The sequence below is a fragment of the Carcharodon carcharias genome, chromosome 5 (genome assembly GCF_017639515.1).
Source record: "Carcharodon carcharias isolate sCarCar2 chromosome 5, sCarCar2.pri, whole genome shotgun sequence".
In the NCBI taxonomy this organism is placed as follows: domain Eukaryota; kingdom Metazoa; phylum Chordata; class Chondrichthyes; order Lamniformes; family Lamnidae; genus Carcharodon; species Carcharodon carcharias.
The window spans coordinates 20,111,256-20,132,621 of NC_054471.1; the positions used below are offsets into that span (position 1 = coordinate 20,111,256).

Consider the following 21,366-nt stretch of genomic DNA (forward strand, 5'->3'; position numbering starts at 1 on the left):
TAAGTGAAGTGCTGCTTCACCTGAAAGGAGCGTTTGGGCCTTGGACAGTTTGGAGAAGTTGAGGCTGGTCTCCTTGGACACAGAGAAGATTTACAAGATGATGACAGGTTTAGATAGGTAGATAAAGAAAAAAATGTTCCCGTTAGCTCATGATACAAGGACTGGAGGACACATACTGAAGGTTTTGGGTGAGAGATACAGGGGTTGATCTGAGGAACAGCAGGTTTTATTACGCAGCAAGTGGCAATAACCTGAAACTCGTTGCTTATAAATGTGCTGGAAGCGGAGACAATCAATGACTTCATAAGGAAATTAGACGGGCACTTGAAAGAAATAAAAAAGGAGAGTGGGGAAGGGGACTGATTGGATTGTTCCACAGAGAGCTGGCATGTACTCAATGGGCCAAATGGCCAACTTCTGTGTCGTAATGACTCTTCAACAGAACGAAGGAAAAATAGAAGAGAAGTGGAATATAAACTGGTTTAAGTGGGGGAGACAAGTAGAGCTTGTAGTACTTGTCCCACCACCATCCTCCCTCCCCCCCACCCACTAAACCAGCTTATATTTCACCTCTCTTCTATTTTTCCTTGGTTCTGATGAAGAGTCATACGGATTCGAAACATTAACTGTGTTCCTCTCTGCAGATGCTGTCAGACCTGCTGAGTTTTTCCAGGTATTTTTATTTTGGATTTCCAACATCCGCAGTTTTTTGCTTTTATCTTGGCCTGTATACCAGGTTGCTAAAGGAAGTGGGAGTGGAGACACCAGATATGGGGGGAGGTGCCAGGGGGCTGGAAAGTGGCAAATGTGACACGTTTATTCAAGAAAGGGTATGAAGGACTGTCATAGGAGCTGTAGCTGGTCAGTTAAACATGGAAGTGCTAGAAACAATAAAACAACAAATACAATGCTTTCAAAATTCTCATCCTGCTTTCCAAATACCCCCAGTCCCACATCCCTCCCTATCTCTGTAATCTCCTCCAGTCCCACATCCCTCCCTATCTCTGTAATCTCCTCCAGTCCCACATCCCTCCCTATCTCTGTAATCTCCCCCAGTCCCACATCCCTCCCTATCTCTGTAATCTCCTCCAGTCCCACATCCCTCCCTATCTCTGTAATCTCCCCCAGTCCCACATCCCTCCCTATCTCTGTAATCTCCTCCAGCCCCACATTCCTCCCTATCTCTGTAATCTCCTCCAGTCCCACATCCCTCCCTATCTCTGTAATCTCCTCCAGTCACACATCCCTCCCTATCTCTGTAATCTCCTCCAGTCCCACATCCCTCCCTATCTCTGTAATCTCCTCCAGTCCCACATCCCTCCCTATCTCTGTAATCTCCTCCAGTCACACATCCCTCCCTATCTCTGTAATCTCCTCCAGTCCCACATCCCTCCCTATCTCTGTAATCTCCTCCAGTCACACATCCCTCCCTACCTCTGTAATCTCCTCCAGTCCCACATCCCTCCCTATCTCTGTAATCTCCTCCAGTCCCACATCCCTCCCTATCTCTGTAATCTCCTCCAGTCCCACATCCCTCCCTATCTCTGTAATCTCCTCCAGTCCCACATCCCTCCCTATCTCTGTAATCTCCTCCAGTCCCACATCCCTCCCTATCTCTGTAATCTCCTCCAGTCACACATCCCTCCCTATCTCTGTAATCTCCTCCAGTCACACATCCCTCCCTACCTCTGTAATCTCCTCCAGTCCCACATCCCTCCCTATCTCTGTAATCTCCTCCAGTCCCACATCCCTCCCTATCTCTGTAATCTCCTCCAGTCCCACATCCCTCCCTATCTCTGTAATCTCCTCCAGTCACACATCCCTCCCTATCTCTGTAATCTCCTCCAGTCCCACATCCCTCCCTATCTCTGTAATCTCCTCCAGTCACACATCCCTCCCTACCTCTGTAATCTCCTCCAGTCCCACATCCCTCCCTATCTCTGTAATCTCCTCCAGTCCCACATCCCTCCCTATCTCTGTAATCTCCTCCAGTCCCACATCCCTCCCTATCTCTGTAATCTCCTCCAGTCCCACATCCCTCCCTATCTCTGTAATCTCCTCCAGTCCCACATCCCTCCCTATCTCTGTAATCTCCTCCAGTCACACATCCCTCCCTATCTCTGTAATCTCCTCCAGTCACACATCCCTCCCTACCTCTGTAATCTCCTCCAGTCCCACATCCCTCCTTATCTCTGTAATCTCCTCCAGTCCCACATCCCTCCCTATCTCTGTAATCTCCTCCAGTCCCACATCCCTCCCTATCTCTGTAATCTCCTCCAGTCCCACATCCCTCCCTATCTCTGTAATCTCCTCCAGTCCCACATCCCTCCCTATCTCTGTAATCTCCTCCAGTCACACATCCCTCCCTATCTCTGTAATCTCCTCCAGTCACACATCCCTCCCTACCTCTGTAATCTCCTCCAGTCCCACATCCCTCCCTATCTCTGTAATCTCCTCCAGTCCCACATCCCTCCCTATCTCTGTAATCTCCTCCAGTCCCACATCCCTCCCTATCTCTGTAATCTCCTCCAGTCCCACATCCCTCCCTATCTCTTTAATCTCCTCCAGTCCCACATCCCTCCCTATCTCTTTAATCTCCTCCAGTCCCACATCCCTCCCTATCTCTGTAATCTCCTCCAGTCCCACATCCCTCCCTATCTCTTTAATCTCCTCCAGTCCCACATCCCTCCCTATCTCTGTAATCTCCTCCAGTCCCACATCCCTCCCTATCTCTTTAATCTCCTCCAGTCCCACATCCCTCCCTATCTCTTTAATCTCCTCCAGTCCCACATCCCTCCCTATCTCTTTAATCTCCTCCAGTCCCACATCCCTCCCTATCTCTTTAATCTCCTCCAGTCCCACATCCCTCCCTATCTCTGTAATATCCCCCAGTCCCACATCCCTCCCTATCTCTGTAATCTCCTCCAGTCCCACATCCCTCCCTATCTCTGTAATCTCCTCTTACCCTATCGAGGATACAGTTTTCACTATAGAGAATACAAGTAACATCCCAGGAGCAGCTATAAACCAGGAAATGGAAGTCAGGAAAATTACAGTCACCAAAGAAGTGGTACTGAGTAAATTGTTGCAGCTGCGAGCTGACAAGGGCCCGGGTTCTGATGGACTTCATCCTAGGGTCTTAAAAGAAGTGTCCAGTGAGATAGTTGATGCATTGGTTTTAATTTCCGAAACTCCCTAGATTCAGGAAAGGTGCCGTTAGATTAGAAGATAGCAAATGTAACTCCATTATTCAAAAAGGGAGGGAGACAGAAAACAGGAAACTACAGGCCAGTTAGCTTAACATCTGTCACAGGGAAAATGTTGGAAGCTATTATTAAAGAAGTTATAGCAGGGAACTTGAGTAAGTTCAAGGTCATCAGCCAGAGTCAACATTGTTTTGTAACAGGAAAATAGTATTTAACCAACTTATTGGAGTTCTTTGAGGAAGTAACCATGTGCTGTGGATAAAGGGGAACTGGTGGATGTACTGTACTTAGATTTCCAGAAGGTATTTGATAGAAGTGCCACATCAAAGGTTACTGCGGAAAATAAAAGCTCATGGTATAGGGGGTAACACACTGGCATGGATAGAAGATTGGCTAACAGGAAACAGAGAGTAAGCATAAATGGGTCTTTTTCAGGTTGGCAAGGTGTAACAAGTGGTGTGCCACAGGGATCAGCGCTGGGACCTCAACTGTTTACAATTTATATAAATGACTTGGATGAAGGAACTGATGGGATGGTTGCCAAAGTTGCTGATGATACAAAGATAGGTAGGAAAGTAAGTTGTGACGAGGACATAAGGAGGCTACAAGGGGACATAGACAGGTTAAGTGAGTGGGCAAAGATCTGGCAAATGGAGTAGAATGTGGGAAAATGTGAAATTGTCCATTTTGGCAGGAAGAATAAAAGAGAAGCATATTATCTAAATGGTGAGAGATTGCAGAGCTCTGAGGTACAGAGGGGTCTGGGTGTCCTAGTGCATGAATCACAAAAGGCTAATATGCAGGTACAGCAGGTGATTAGGAAAGCTAACAGAATGTTATCATGTATTGTGAAGGGAATTGAATACAAAAGTGGGGAGGTTATGCTTTAGTTGTACAGGTCACTAGTGAGACCACATTTGAAGTATTGTGTACAGTATTGGTCTCCTTATTTCAGGAAGGATATAAATGTGTTGGAAGCAGTTCAGAGAAGGTTTACCAAACTAATAATTGGAATGGGAGGGTTGCCTTATGAGGAAAGGTTGGACAGACAAGGCTTGTATCTGCTGGAGTTTAGAAGGGTAAGAAACGACTTGATTGAAACATATAAAGATCCTGTGGGTCTTGACAGGGTGGATGTGGAGAGGATGTTTCCTCTTGTGGGAGAATCTAGAACTAAGGGTCACTGTTTAGAAATAAGGGGTCGCCTGTTTAAAACAGATGAGGAGAAATGTTTTCCACTCAGAAGGTCATGAGTCTTTGGAACTCTCTTCCTGAAAGGGTGGTGGAAGCAGACTCTTTGAATATTTTTACAGCAGAGGTGAAGTAGATTCTTGGTAAGCAAGGGGGTGATAGGTTATCGGGGGTGGGTGGGATACAGATTTCAGGTCACTATCAGATCAGCCATGATCTTATTAAATGGCAGAGCCGGCTTGAGGGGCTGAATGGCCGACTCCTCCCCGAGTGTATACGTGCATAGATCATTGAAGCCGGCAGGACAGGTGGAGAGAGCAGTTAATAAAGCATAACGTATCCTGGGTTTTATTAATAGGGGCATAGAGTACAAGAGCAGGGAGGTTATAATGAATTTATATAAGACACTTGTTAGACTTCAGCTAGAATACAGTTCTGGACACCACACTATAGGAAGGATGTGAACACATTGGAGAGAGTGCAGAAGAGGTTTACAAGAATGGTTCCAGTGGTGAGAAACTTCAGTTCTGAAGGTAGGTTGGAGAGGTTGGGACTATTCTCCTTGGAGAGAAGGCAGCTAAGAGAAGATTTGATAGAAATATTCAAAATCATGAGGGAGCTGGATAGAGGAGATCTGGAGAAGCTGTTCCCACTCGTAAAAGGATCAAGAACGAGAGGGCGCAGATTTAAAGTGATTTGCAAAAGAAGCAAATGTGACGTGAGAAAAAAAACTTTTCAGCGATCCCACAACCAACAGATCAGACGTAAGCTCTGCAGTCTTGCCACACCCTGTCGTGAATGGTGGTGGACAATTAAATAACTCACGGGAAGAGGAGACTCCACAAATATCCCCATCCTCAATGATGAAGGCATCGGTGCAAAAGATGAGGCTGAAGCATTAGCATCAAGCTTCAGCCAGAAGTGCCGAGTGGATGATCCATCTCGGCCTCCTCTGGAGATCCCCAGCATCACAGATATCACTCCATGATATCAAGAAATGGCTGAAGGCACTGGATACAGCAAAGGCTATGGGCCCTGACAATATTCCGGCATTAGTACTGAAGACTTGTGCTCCAGAACTTGCCGCGACCCTAGCCAAGCTGTTCCAGTACAGCTACAACACTGGCATCTACCCAGCTATGTGGAAAATTGCCCAGGTATGTCCTGTACACAAAAAGCAGGACAAATCCAACCCGGCTAATTACCCCCCATCAGTCTACTCTCCATCATCAGTAAAGTATTGGCAAAGTTCATCAACAGTGCTATCAAGCGGCACTTGCTTAGCAATAACCTGCTCACTGATGCCCAGTTTGGGTTCCACCAGGGCCACTCAACTCCTGACCTCATTACAGCCTTGGTTCAAACAAGGACAAAAGAGCTGAACTCCAGAGGTGAGGTGAGGGTATCTGCACTTGACATAAAGACAGCGTTTGACTGAGTGTGGCATCAAGGAGCCCCCTGTAAAACTGGAGTCAATGGGAATCAAGGAAAACTCTCCACTGGTTGGAGTCATACCGAGCACAAAGGAAGATGGTTGTGGTTGTTAGAGGTCAGTCATCTCAGCTCCAGGACATCACTGCAGGAGTTCCTCAGGGTAGTGTCCTCGGCACAACCATCTTCAGCTGCTTCATCAATGACCTTCCTTCCATCATAAGGTCAGAAGTGGGGATGTTGCTGATGATTGCACAATGTTCAGCACCATTCACAACTCCTCAGATACTGAAGCAGTCCATGTCCAAATGCAGCAAGACCTGGACATGACCCAGGTTTGGGCTGGCAAGTGGTAAGTAACATTTGCACCACACAAGTGTCAGGCAATGACCACCTCCAACAAGAGAGAATCTAACCATCGCCCCTTGACATTCAACGGCATTACCATCACTGAATCCCCCACGATCAACATCCTGAGGATTACCATTGACCAGAAATGAACTGGACTAGTTATATAAATACTGTAGCTATAAAAGCAAGTCAAAGGCTAGGAATCCTGTGATGAGTAACTTCACCTCCTGACTCCCCAATGCCTATCCACCATCTACAAAACACAAGTCAGGGGTGTGATGGAAAACTCCCCACTTGCCTGAATGAGTGCAGCTCCAACAACACAAGAAGCTGGTCACCATCCAGTGCAAAGTAGCCCATTTGATTGGCACCACATCCACAAACATTCACTCCCTCCAACACCGACACACAGTAGCAGCCGTGTGTACCATCGACAAGATGCACTGCAGGAATTCACCAAGGCTCCTTCAACAGCACCTTCCAAACCCACGACCACTACCATCTCGTAGGACAAGGTACCAGATCACAGAATCACAGTGCAGAAGAGGCCCTTCGGCCCATCGAGTCTGCACCAACGTGAGAAACACCTGACCTACCTACTTAATCCCATTTACCAGCACTTGGCCCACAGCAGATAGATGGGAACACCACCACCTGGAAGCTCCCCTCCAAGTCACTCACCATTCTTCACTGTCGCTGAGTCAAAATCCTGGAACTCCCTAACACCACAGGGACTGCAGCGGTTCAAGGCAGCAGCTCACCATCACCTTCTCAAGGGCAACTAGGGATGGGCAATAAATGCTGGCCCAGCCAGCAAAGCCCACATCACATGAATGAATTTTTAATAAAGCAAACACAATGAGTGGTTGGGGTCTGGAATGCACTATCTGGAAGTGTGGTAGAGGCAAGTTCAATCAAGATATTCAATTAGGGCATTAGACGATTATTTGAATACAAGGAATATTCAGGGGTACAGGGAAAAGGCAGGGCAATGATACTACATCATAATGCTCATTTGGAGAGCTGGTGCAGATACGATGGGCCAAAAGGCCTCTTTTTGTGCCCTTAAAATTCTGAGATTCTGTGATCCTGCTCCTTGTTCGTATATCCAACATCCCTCCCTATCTCTGCAAACTCCTCCAGCCCCACAATCCTCCCCATCTCTACTCTCCTCTAATTCTAAAACCCCTCCCTATCTCTGCAAACTTCTCCAGCCCCACAATCCTCCCCATCTCTACTCTTCTCTAGCTCTAAAACCCCTCCCTAACTCTGCAAACTCCTCCAGCTCCACAATCCTCCAATACATCCACTCCAATTCTGGCTTCTTGAGCATTCCCGATTTTAAACACATCCACCAGTGGTGGCACTGACTTCAGCTGCCTAGGCCTTGAGATCCGGAATTCCCTCCTTAAACCACTCCACCTCTCTTTCTCCTTCAAGACCTCCTTCAAACACTCTCTGCTCTTTGACTAAGGTTTTGGCTGTCTGCATTAATATCGTCTTCTTTGGCTCAGTCTCTAATTTTGCTTGATAAGGCTTCTGTGAAGTACCTTGAGACGTTTATGTTAAAGGTACTATATAAATGTAGATTGTTGCTGTAGAGAGGAGCTGTTATCACTGATGGAGGACATCTAGTATAAGGGACATAATCTTAAAATGAAAACCAGACCGTTGAAGAAAAGTTAAGGACTACTGAACAGAACATGTGAACATGTGAATGAGGAGCAGGAGTAGCCACTCAGCCCTTCGAGCCTGCTCTGCCATTCAATAAGATTATGGCTGGTCTACTTTCAACTTCAACTCTGCCTTACCCCGATAACCTTTCATCCCACCTTGCTCATCAAGAATCTGTCCAGCTCTGCCTTAAAAATATTCTAAGACTCTGCTTCCACTGCCTTTTGAGAAAGAGAAATGAGAGAAAAAAAAAGTATCCTCGTCTCGGTCTTAAACGGGCAATCCCTTATTTTTAAAGCAGTGACGCCCGGTTGTAGATTCTCTCACAAGAGGAAACATCCTCTCCACATCTACCCTGTCAACACCCCTCAGCATCTTATATGTTTCAATTAAGTCGCCTCTTACTCTTCTAAACTCCAGTGGATACAAACTGAGTCTGCCCAACCTTTCCTCATAAACAACCAGCCCATTCCTGCTATTAGTCTAGTAAACCTTTTCTGAACTGCTTCCAATGCATTTACATCCTTAATAAGGAGACCAATACTGTATATAGTACTCCAGATGTGGTCTCACCAATGCCCTATATAACTGAAGCATAATCTCTCTACCTTTGTAATCAATTCCCCTCGCAATAAATGATAACATTCTATTAGCTTTCCTAATTACTTGCTGTACCTGCATACTAGCACCAAAATAGCGATGCTTAGGCAGCACCTTCCAAATCCACAACCACTACCACCTAGAAGGCCAAGGGCAGCAGATAGATGGGGACACCACCACCTGGAGGTTCCCCTCCAAGTCACTCACCATCCTGACTTGGAAATACATCGCTAATCCTTCACTGTTGCTAGGTCAAAATCCTGGACGTCTCTCCCTAACAGCACAGTGGGTGTACCTACACTAAATGGGCTGCAGCTGGTCAAGAAGGCAGCTCACCACCGCCTTCAGGGCAATTAAGGACGGGCAAACAAATGCTGGCCCAGCCAGCGAAGCCCACATCCTGTGAATGAATAAAAAAAAATGCACTAGGACACCTAGATCCCTCTGCATCTCAGGAGCATTGCAATCTCTCACCATTTAGATAATATGCTGCTTTTTTATTTTTCCTGCCAAAATGGGCAATTTCACACTTTCCCACCTTACACTCCATTTGCCAGATCTCCGCACACAGCTTTAACCTGTCGATATCCCTTTGTGGCCTTCTTTTGTCCTCTTCTCAGCTTACTATCCTACCTATCTTTGTGTCATCAGCAAATGTAGCAACCATGCTTTTGGAAAGGGTGCTACAAGTTTGGAATCATCCGCCACAAAAAATAGATGTTAGCTCAATTAATAATTTCAAATCCAAGAGCGATAGGTTTAGCTGGAGAAAAATAATTAGGACTATTGTAAAGAACATATATCTTTTTATTTTTGTTGGACTGTGGATTAAAATTACAATGGCTGCAGTTGGAAGACATGTCTGCTCGAACAGTGTGAGGGATTATATATAATGTTGCTGTCCTGGAACAGAGTGTGCCATAGAAGACAGGATTATGCCAAAGAGGAGTCCAGTCTAATGGAGAACTGCCTGGCCACTATGTTTTAAATGGCTCCTGGACCAGATTGTGTGTGAGAAGCAGTGCAGCAAAATATCTCCTAGCCTGAAAGGAAGAAGACCTAAAACCTCTTTCTAATTCCACAATAATAGCTGGCTTTTTCTTCTCATATCTCTATAACCTGTTTTCTCTCTCTGAAAACCCCTGTCAAGAGGCAAAGGGGAAAATCACTGTTAGAGACATTGAAAGGCAAGTACTCAACCAGTGAACTAAATACTGAAAGTGCTGGAAGACCACCTTGTGTCATCAACAAAAAATGAAAGGAACTTGGAAGACATTGATCAAAATCAACCCATCGAATCCTGTACTCCGGAATTGTTGCTATTTTATCCCACCCTTAAAATCCATGATTTGTGTGTCTTGTGTATGGATTTATGAAGGGGGTTGTGTTCAGATTACAGTGTTAGAAATTAGCAGTTCACATTTCTTTCTTTTGCCACTGGTTAACAGCTTTGTTCAATAAACAGTTATTTACTTACTAAGTTTACAAACTTGGTGCTCATATCCTGTTAACCTAATTAAACAGTTAGGTGGAATTGGGACAATCTGGTGGTTTGGTCAAACTTTTCACATTTGTCATGGCTCAGGGAACAGTGGGACTTGATATGACAGCACACTGTCCCCAGTGAGTCATGACATGGAGTCACATGTTTTTGTGTTCAGCTCCTCCTAGAATGGGTGGAGTGATTGCTGGGGGTTCACTCATTCTGGGAGGGGGGGCAGCTGGTGGATGTCTGTGGACACTGGCAGCATGGGGGCTGTACAGTACATTATGGTATACCTGAACCATGCTGGGACTGGTGTTCTAGCGAGCTGCATAACTAGGGAAGTAAAAAGGGTTTGAAGTTAAATAAATATTGGGGACAAGAGATCAAATTTGGTACGATGTGGTAAACGAAAAAGAGTAGAGACAAGGCATGAGAGGAAGATGCTGATATGGGAAATGGTGAACAGGTCACGACAAGAAGAAACAAAGCACAAATGTAAGAATTATTCCGCAACTAAGGCTAGATGTTACAGAAATAACAGGGCAAAACTAAAGGCTCTGTATCTGAATGCACTAAGTATTCAAAACAAAACAGGTGAACGGATAGTTCAATTAGAAATAAAAAGTACAATCTGATAGTCCTACAGAGGCATAGCTACAGGATGACATAGATTTGGACCTGAATATCGAAAGTCACGTGATCTTTAGGAAGGGCAGGAAGTTAGGAAAAGGGGTTAATTAATGTTGTTAATCTGTTGATTAATGGTGGTATTAGCACTTGAGAGAGAGGGATGACCAAAGTTTAGAAAGCCAGGATGTAAAAGTGGTTTGGGTTCAGATGAGAAGTGATAAAGGCAACAATTCACTTGTTGGGTGGTGTACAGACCCCTAACAGCACCCACAGGGTGTAACAGAGTATAGAGGGAGACATAATGGGAGCTTGTCAGAAAGGTACAGCAATAATCATGGGGGATTTTAATCAACATATAGACTGAAAAATTAAATTTAACAAAGGCAGCATTGATGAGGAGCTCATAGAATGTTTTCGGGATAGTTTCTAGAACAGCACATCTGGACCCAACCAGAGATCAGGTTTACTACACATGATATTGTGCAATGAGATAGGATTAATTGATAACCTCCCAGTGAAGGTGGCCTTAGATGGCAGCTATCATAATATGATTGAATTTTACATTCAGTTTGAGGGAGCGATGAATGGGCCCAAGGTGAGCATTTTAAATTTAAATAAGGGCAATTATGAGGGCATGAAAGCAGAGCTAGCTAAAGTAAACTGGCAACAGGAGATAATGAGGGCATGTAAAAAAGGCAATACATTAATCACGGGTGACAATAATATTCATGTAGATTGGGAAAATCAAACTGGCAGTAGTAGCCACGAGCAAGAATTCATAAGAATTCGGGACAGTTTCCAGTACAATGTGTTGTGGATTCAACCAGGGATCAGGCTATTTTGGATCTGGTAATGTGTAATGAGGCAGGTTTACTAAATGATCTCAGAGTAAAAGATCCCCTAGGAAACAGTGACCATAACATGGTAGAATTTAGCATTCAGTTTGAGAGTGAGAAACTTGGATTGGAAACATAACACCACACCAAATAGGAGGAGTAGGCCATTCGGCCCCTCAAATCTTTCCTGTCATTCAATAAGATCATGGCAGATCTGCTCCAGGCCTCAATTCCTCTTTCGTGCCAGCTCCTTATAAGCCTCAACTCCTCGATATTTCAAAAATCTATCTACCTCCTCTTTAAATACTTTCAGTGATATAGCCTCCACAACTCTCTGGGGTAGAGAATTCAAGACATTCACTACCCTAAAGAAGAAACAACTGTGCTAAACTTAAATAAGGGTAATTACAAAGGAATGAAGGCAGAGTTGGCTGGAGTGGACTGGGAAAGGAGTTTAGCAGAAAAGATGGTTGATGAACAATGGTAGACGTTTAAGTAAATAGTTCACGACTCTCAACAAAAGGTATATCCCAGTGAGGAAGGAAGATTCTAGGAAAGGGATAGACCAACCATGGTTAACCAAGGAAGTTATGAATAATATCAAATTGAAAGAAAAAGCATACAATGTGGCAAAGATTAGTGGTAAGGCAAAAGATTGGGAAAGTTTTAAAAACCAATAAAAAATGACCAAAAAAATAACAAAGAGGGAGAAAATAAGCTTTGAGGGTAAACTAGCAAGTTATAATAAAAATGGACAGTAAGAACTTCTTTAAATATATAAAATGGAAGTGAGAGATCAAAGTCAATATAGGCCCCTTAGAGAATGAGGCTGGGGAAATAATAATGGAGAACCAGGAAATGGCACAGGAGTTGAATAAATACTTTGCATCAGTCTTCACGGTAGAAGACACAAATAGCATTCCAAAAATACTAAATAATCATGGGGCAAAATGTGGGGGGGAGGCGGGGGGGAGGGAGGAAATAAATACAATAACTATCACTAGGGAAACTAATGGGGCTAAAGGCCGATAAGTCCCCTGGACCTGATGGGTTGCATCCTAGGATATTAAAGGAAGTAGCTGCAGAGATAGTGGATGCACTGGTAGTAACCTTCCAAGAATCCTTAGATTCTGGAGAAGTCCCAGAAGATTGGAAAACTGCTTTATTCAAAAATAGGAGACAAAAATTAAAAAAAAAACAGGTAACTGTAGGCCAGTTAGCTTAACATCTGTCATTGGGAAAATGTTAGAGTCTATTGTAAAGGATGTAATAGCAGAGCGTTTAGAATTACATAATCTAATCAAGCAGAGTCAGCATGGCTTCACGAAGGGGAAATCATGCCTAACAAATTTATTGGAATTCTTTGAGGTATCAAGCGGGATGGATAAAGGGGAACCACTTGATGTAATATATTTGGTTTTCCAAAAGGCGTTTGATAAGGTACCACACATAAGGCTACTTATAAGGTAAGAGCCCATGTTGTTGGGGGTAGTACATTAGCATGGATAGAGGATTGGCTAACTAATAGAAGACGGGAAGTTAGGATAAGGGGGACATTTTCAGCATGGCAACCTGGAGTGCCACAGGGATCAGTGCTGGGGCCACAATTATTTACAATATATATAAATGACTTAGATGAGGGAAGCGAATGTATTATCGCCAAGTTTGCAGATGACACAAAAATAGGTGGGAAGGCAAGCGGTGAAGATGACACAACGAGTCTACAGAGAGATACAGACAGGTTAAGCGAGTGGGCAAAAAAGCAGCAGGTGGAATATAATGTGGGAAAATGTGAGGTTATGCACTTTGGCAGGAAGAGTAGAGGGGCTGAATATTATTTAAATGGAGAAAGACTGCAGAAGGCTGCAGCACAGAGGGATTGGGGAGTCCTCATGCATGAATCCCAAAAACCTAACATACAAGTTCAGCAGGTAATAGGTAAGGCAAATGGAATGTTGGCTTTTATTTCAAAGGGAATGGAGTATAAAAATAGGGAAGTCTTGCTAAAACTATACAAGGCACTGGTTAGACCACACCTAGAATACTGTGAACAGTTTTGGTCCCCTTATCTAAGGAAAGATATACTGGCATTGGAGGCAGTCCAGAGAAGGTTCACTAAGTTGATCCTGGGTATGGAGGGATCTTCCTATGAGGAAAGGTTGAGTAGGTTGGGCCTGTACTCACTGGAGTTTAGAAGATTGAGCGGTGACCTTGCTGAAACATATAAGATTCTTAGGTAGCTTGACAGGGTAGATGCTGAGAGGTTGTTTCCCCTTGTGAGAGAATCTAGGACCAGAGAGAATAATCTCAGAGTAAGAGGTCGCCCATTTACAAGAGAGATGAGGAGGAATTTCTTCTATCAGAGGGTAGTGAATCTGTGGAATTCTTTACCACAGAGGGCTGTAGAGACTGGATCATTAAGCATATTCAAGGCTGAGAGAGACAGATTTTTAATCAGTTAGGGAATCAAGGGTTATGGGGAAAAGGCAGGAAAGTCAAGCTGAGGATTATCAGATCAGCCATGATCTCATTGAATGGTGGAGCAGACTCGATGGGCCAAATGGCCTACTTCTGCTCCTATGTCTCATGACCTAAATGAGCTTAAGGGATAGGTTAATAGAGGTGCAGTGGCAGGCATTTAACAAGAGATTTCAGGATACATATATTCCAATGAGAAAAACAAATTCAAGGGAGAGCACCCTCTATCCACGGTTAACTAAGAGTCAGACAGTATCAAACTTAAGGAAAAACCAAGTGTGCAAAGACAGGTGGCAGGTCAGAAGATTGGATAGAATATAAAGAATGACAAAAGATTAAACAGGAGTGAGAAATTAGAGAAAGTTAGCTAGAAATATAAAGACGGACAGTAAGAGTTTCTATAACAAAAACAACAGGTCTGACAGCATCTGCAGAGAGGAACACAGTTAACGTTTCAAGTCCGTATGACTCTTCAACAGAACTAAGAAATATAGAAATGAGGTTAAATATAAGCTGGGGGAACACAGGTGGAGCTGGATAGAGGGCAGTGACAGGTGGAGATTGCCAAAAGATGTTATAGACAAAAGGACAAAGAGGTGTTGACGGTGGTGATATTATCTAAGGAATGTGCTAACGGTAACATTAAGAGTAGAAAGCTGGACGAGCAAGGTACAGAGAGCCCTAGTGGGGGTAGGGGGAAGGGATTGAAGTAAGCTAAAAGGATAAAACAATGGATGGAAATACATTTAAAAATAATAGAAATAGGTGGGAAAAGAAAAATTTTTTAAAATATATTTAAAAAATTATAAACTATTAGAAAAAAGTGGGATCAGAAAGGGGGTAGGGTTGGAGGAGAGAGTTCATGATCTGAAGTTGTTGAGCTCAGTGTTAAGTCCGGAAGGCTGTAAAGTGCCTAGTCGGAAGATGAGGTGTTGTTCCTCCAGTTTGCGTTGAGCTTCACTAGAACAATGCAGCAGGCCAAGGACGGACATATGGGCATGAGAGCAGGGTGGTGTGTTGAAATGGCAAGCGACAGGGAGGTCTGGGTCATGCTTGTGGACAGACCGAAGGTGTTCTGCAAATCGGTCACCCAGTCTGTGTTTGGTCTCTCCAATGTAGAGGAGTCCACATTGGGAGCAGCAAATGAAGTAGACCAAATTGAAGGAGGTGCGAGTGAAGTGCTGCTTCACTTGAAAGGAGTGTTTGGGCCATTGGACAGTGAGGAGGGGTGAAGTAAAGGGGCAGGTGTTGCACCTTCTGCGGTTGCATGGGAAGGTGCCATGGGAGGGAGTTGAGGTGTAGGGGGTGATGGAGGAGTGGACTGGGGTATCTATAGATATTTTAAAAAGTCAAGAGTTAACAAAGTAAGTCTTGGTCCTATAGAAAATGAGTCTGGGGAATTAATAATACAAAATAAAGAGATGGCCGATGAATTGAACAGGTATTTTCCATCGGTCTTCACCATATAGAGGACACAAATCACATCCCTGAAATAGCTAAATCAGGAAATGGGAGGGAGGAATGTAAGAAATTTATAATCACCAGGGGAGTGATACTGAGCAAACTGTTAGAGCTGTGGGCTGACAGGTCCCCAGATCCGGACGGACTTCACCCTTGGGTTTTAAAAGAAGTGGCTTGTAAGATAGTTGATGTGTTGGTTTTAATTTTCCAAAATTCCCTAGGCTCATGGAAGGTTCCATTAGATTGGAAGATAGCGAATCTAACTCCTTTATTCAAAAAGGGAGACAGAAAGTGGGAAACTATACGCCAGTTAACTTAACACCTGTCATAGGGAAAATGTTAGGTGTTATAGCAGGGCACTTGGAAAAATTCAAGGCAATCAGACAGAGCCAACATGGTTTTGTGAAAGGGAAATCATGTTTAATGAATTTATTGGAGTTCTTTGAAGGAGTCACATGGGTTGTGGATAAAGGGGAACCGGTGGATGTGCTGTATTTACATTTCCAGAAGGTATTTGATAAAGTGCCACATCAAAGGTTATTGTGGAAAATAAAAGCTCATGGTGTAGGGGGTAACATATCAGCATGGATAGAAGACTGGCTGGCTAACAGGAAACAGTAGGCATAAATGGGTCTTTTTCTGGTTAGCAGGATGTGATGAGTGGGGTGCCACAGCGACCAATGCTGGGACCTCAACTTCTTACAAGTTAGATAAATGACTTGGATGAAGGGACCAAAGGTATGGTTGCTAAACTTGCTGTTGACACAAAGATAAATAGGAAAGCAAATTGTGAAGAGAACGCAAGGAGGCTAGAAAGGAGCATAGATAGATTAAGTGAGTGGGCAAAGATCTGGCAAATGGGGCATAATGTAGCAAAATGTGAAATTGCCCATTTTGGCAGGACGTATAAAAGAGAAGCATATTATCTAAATGGTGAGAGATTGCAGAGCGCTGAGATTCAGAGGGATCTGGGTGTCCTAGTGCGTGAATCACAAAAGGCTAGTATGCAGGTACAGCAGGAAGTTAGGAAAGCTAATAGTATGGTATAATTTATTGTGAGGGGAATTGATTACAAAAGTAGGGAGGTTATGCTTTAGTTGTACAGGGCATTGGCGAGACCCCATCAGGAATGCTGTGTACAGTATTGTCTCCTTATTTAAGGAAGGATGTAAGTGCATTGGAAGCATTTCAGAGAAGGTGGTTTGCTGGACTAATACCTGGAACAGGTGGATTGTTTATGAGGAAAGGTTGGGCAGACCAGGCTTGTATCCACTGGCATTTAGAAGAGTAAGAGGTGACTTAATTGAAACATATAAGATGCTGAGGAGTGTTGACAGGGTAGATGTGGAGAGGATGTTTCCTCTTGTGAGAGAATCTAGAGCTAGGGGTCACTGTTTAAAGTAAGGGATTGCCCGTTTAAGACAGAGATAAGGTGAAATTTTTTCTCTCATTTTGAGTCATTGGAACTCTCCCTCAAAAGGCAGTGGAAGCAGAGTCTTAGAATATTTTTAAGGCAGAGCTGGACAGATTCTTGATGAGCAAGGTGGGATGAAAGGTTATCGGGGTAAGGCAGAGTTGAAGTTGAAAGCAGACCAGCCATGATCTTATTGAATGGCAGAGCAGGCTCGAGGGGCTGAGTGGCTACTCCTGCTCCTCATTCACATGTTCACATGTTCTGTTCAGTAGTCCTTAACTTTTCTTCAACGGTCTGGTTTTCATTTTAAGATTATGTCCCTTATACTAGATGTCCCCCATCAGTGATAACAGCTCCTCTCTACAGCAACAATCTACATTTATATAGCACCTTTAACATAAACGTCTCAAGGTACTTCACAGAAGCTTTATCAAGCAAAATTAGAGACTGAGCCAAAGAAGACGATATTAATGCAGACAGCCAAAACCTTAGTCAAAGAGCAGAGAGTGTTTGAAGGAGGTCTTGAAGGAGAAAGAGGTGGAGTGGTTTAAGGAGGGAATTCCGGATCTCAAGGCCTAGGCAGCTGAAGGCACGGCCACCACTGATTCGTATGGTTCACGCATTCTGACGGCGTTTGGAGGTCTGCAGTGCATGTCAGGCTGCTGAAGAACATTCCAGATACAATGCCAAGATTGCTGGTAAAGCCTGCGTGTAGGGAGCTCAGCTTGTGGAGAGAGTCTGAGGGGAGATGCATTAATAACAGCACACCTAACATCAGAGCCCAAATTTGTCAAATTGGACATTGAGTGTAATAGCATCAGAAGGAATTGCAGTCAGGCAGCGATGAACCGGTAATATGCATGCTGACATCACAGCTGTTACTCAGACTTTCAGTGAGTAAAGGGTTAAATAGACGAGACACATCGCCCAGTCAGGCAGCAGAAAGACCAACAGGTGCGGCAGCAGCACTCGGAGGGACCTTTTTTTTTAAAATCACTTTCCAAACCAAGATGGGTTACAAGATCACAAAACTCGTCCGCCCCAAGTCTATGTGAAGAATGCAATTCCAATCGATCGAGCAGATTCCAGCCTCATCAACATACATTACCCAGCAAACACATTTCCAATCAGCTCACCGCATCACAGCCTCAAAACATCAACACTCAGGGTGAAATGTGGCCCCGGAACAGATGCCCCCTCCACCCCCCACCCCCATGCCAGAGTAATGTTCAGACAGCTGCAGCTTATAAGGAATAACTCAGAGGCCCCTTAAAGGACACTGGTGATGGAGGATGGCCATATATGGAAATGGAGGCGAAGTCAAACTCTCAATGAGACAGAAGCAAACACACGCGCGCAAACACACACGCGCGCGCACGCGCACACACGCACGCACGCGCGCAAACACGCACACGCACGCACGCACACACGCAAACACACGCGCACACACGCGCACACACGCAAACACACACGCAAACACACACGCACACACGCAAACACACGCAAACACACACGCACACACGCACACGCACACACGCACACACGCACACGCACACACGCACACACGCACACACACACGCACACACGCAAACACGCAAACACGCGCGCACACGCACACACGCACACACGCAAACACGCGCGCACACGCCAACACGCAAACACGCGCGCACGCGCAAACGCGCACACACGCACGCGCAAACGCACACACACGCACGCGCAAACGCACACACACGCACGCGCAAACGCACACGCGCGCAAACGCACACACGCGCGCAAACGCACACACGCGCGCAAACGCACACACGCGCGCAAACGCACACACGCGCGCAAACGCACACACGCGCGCGCAAACACACACACACACACGCGCGCAAACACACACACACACGCGCGCAAACACACACACACACACGCGCGCAAACACACACACACGCGCGCAAACGCACACATGCGCGCAAACGCACACACACGCGCGCAAACGCGCGCACACACGCGCGCAAACGCGCGCACACACGCGTGCAAACGCGCGCACACACGCGCGCAAACGCGCGCACACACGCGCGCAAACGCGCGCACACACGCGCGCACACGCGCGCGCAAACGCGCGCACACGCGCGCGCACACGCGCGCGCAAACGCGCGCACACGCGCGCGCACACGCGCGCGCAAACGCGCGCACACGCGCGCGCAAACGCGCGCAAACGCGCGCGCACACGCGCGCAAACGCGCGCGCACACGCGCGCAAACACGCGCACACACGCAAACACGCGCACACACACGCAAACACGCGCACACACACGCAAACACGCGCACACACACGCAAACACGCGCACACACACGCAAACACGCGCACACACACGCAAACACGCGCACACACACGCAAACACGCGCACACACGCAAACACGCGCACACACGCAAACACGCGCACACACGCAAACACGCGCACACACACGCAAACACGCGCACACACACGCAAACACGCGCACACACACGCAAACACGCGCACACACACGCAAACACGCGCACACACACAAACACGCACACACACACGCAAACACGCACACACACACGCAAACACGCACACACACACGCAAACACGCACACACACACGCAAACACGCACACACACACGCAAACACGCACACACACACGCAAACACGCACACACACACGCAAACACGCACACACACACGCAAACACGCACACACACACGCAAACACGCACACACACACGCAAACACGCACACACACACGCAAACACGCACACACACACGCAAACACACACACACACACACGCAAACACACACACACACACACGCAAACACACACACACACACACGCAAACACACACACACACACACGCAAACACACACACACACACACGCAAACACACACACACACACGCAAACACACACACACGCACACGCAAACACACACACACGCACACGCAAACACACACACACGCAAACGCACACACACACACACGCAAACACACACACACACACACGCACGCAAACACACACACACACACACGCACGCAAACACACACACACACACGCACGCAAACACACACACACACACACGCAAACACACACACACACACACGCAAACACACACACACACACACGCAAACACACACACACACACACGCAAACACACACACACACACACGCAAACACACACACACACACGCAAACACACACACACACACACGCAAACACACACACACACACACGCAAACACACACACACACACACGCAAACACACACACACACACGCAAACACACACACACACACGCAAACACACACACACACACACGCAAACACACACACACACACACGCAAACACACACACACACGCAAACACACACACACACGCAAACACACACACACACGCAAACACACACACACACGCAAACACACACACACACGCAAACACACACACACACGCAAACACACACACACACGCAAACACACACACACACGCAAACACACACACACACGCAAACACACACACACACGCAAACACACACACACACGCAAACACACACACACACGCAAACACACACACACACGCAAACACACACACACACGCAAACACACACACACACGCAAACACACACACACACGCAAACACACACACACACGCAAACACACACACACACGCAAACACACACACACACGCAAACACACACACACACGCAAACACACACACACACGCAAACACACACACACACGCAAACACACACACACACGCAAACACACACACACACGCAAACACACACACACACGCAAACACACACACACACGCAAACACACACACACACGCAAACACACACACACACGCAAACACACACACACACGCAAACACACACACACACGCAAACACACACACACACGCAAACACACACACACACGCAAACACACACACACACGCAAACACACACACACACGCAAACACACACACACACGCAAACACACACACACACGCAAACACACACACACACGCAAACACACACACACACGCAAACACACACACACACGCAAACACACACACACACGCAAACACACACACACACGCAAACACACACACACACGCAAACACACACACACACGCAAACACACACACACACGCAAACACACACACACACGCAAACACACACACACACGCAAACACACACACACACGCAAACACACACACACACGCAAACACACACACACACACGCAAACACACACACACACACGCAAACACACACACACACACGCAAACACACACACACACACGCAAACACACACACACACACACGCAAACACACACACACACACGCAAACACACACACACACGCAAACACACACACACACACGCAAACACACACACACACACGCAAACACACACACACACACGCAAACACACACACACACGCAAACACACACACACACGCAAACACACACACACACACGCAAACACACACACACACACGCAAACACACACACACACACGCAAACACACACACACACGCAAACACACACACACACACGCAAACACACACACACACACGCAAACACACACACACACACGCAAACACACACACACACACGCAAACACACAC

General features: G+C 46.0%; 1 protein-coding gene across 1 annotated transcript in view; it reads right to left on the reverse strand.

The window, feature by feature from the left end:
• The window catches only part of LOC121278120 (serum response factor-like), a 140,598-nt gene that overhangs the window by 81,166 nt on the left and 38,066 nt on the right, over positions 1-21,366 (reverse strand). The window lies entirely within an intron of this gene.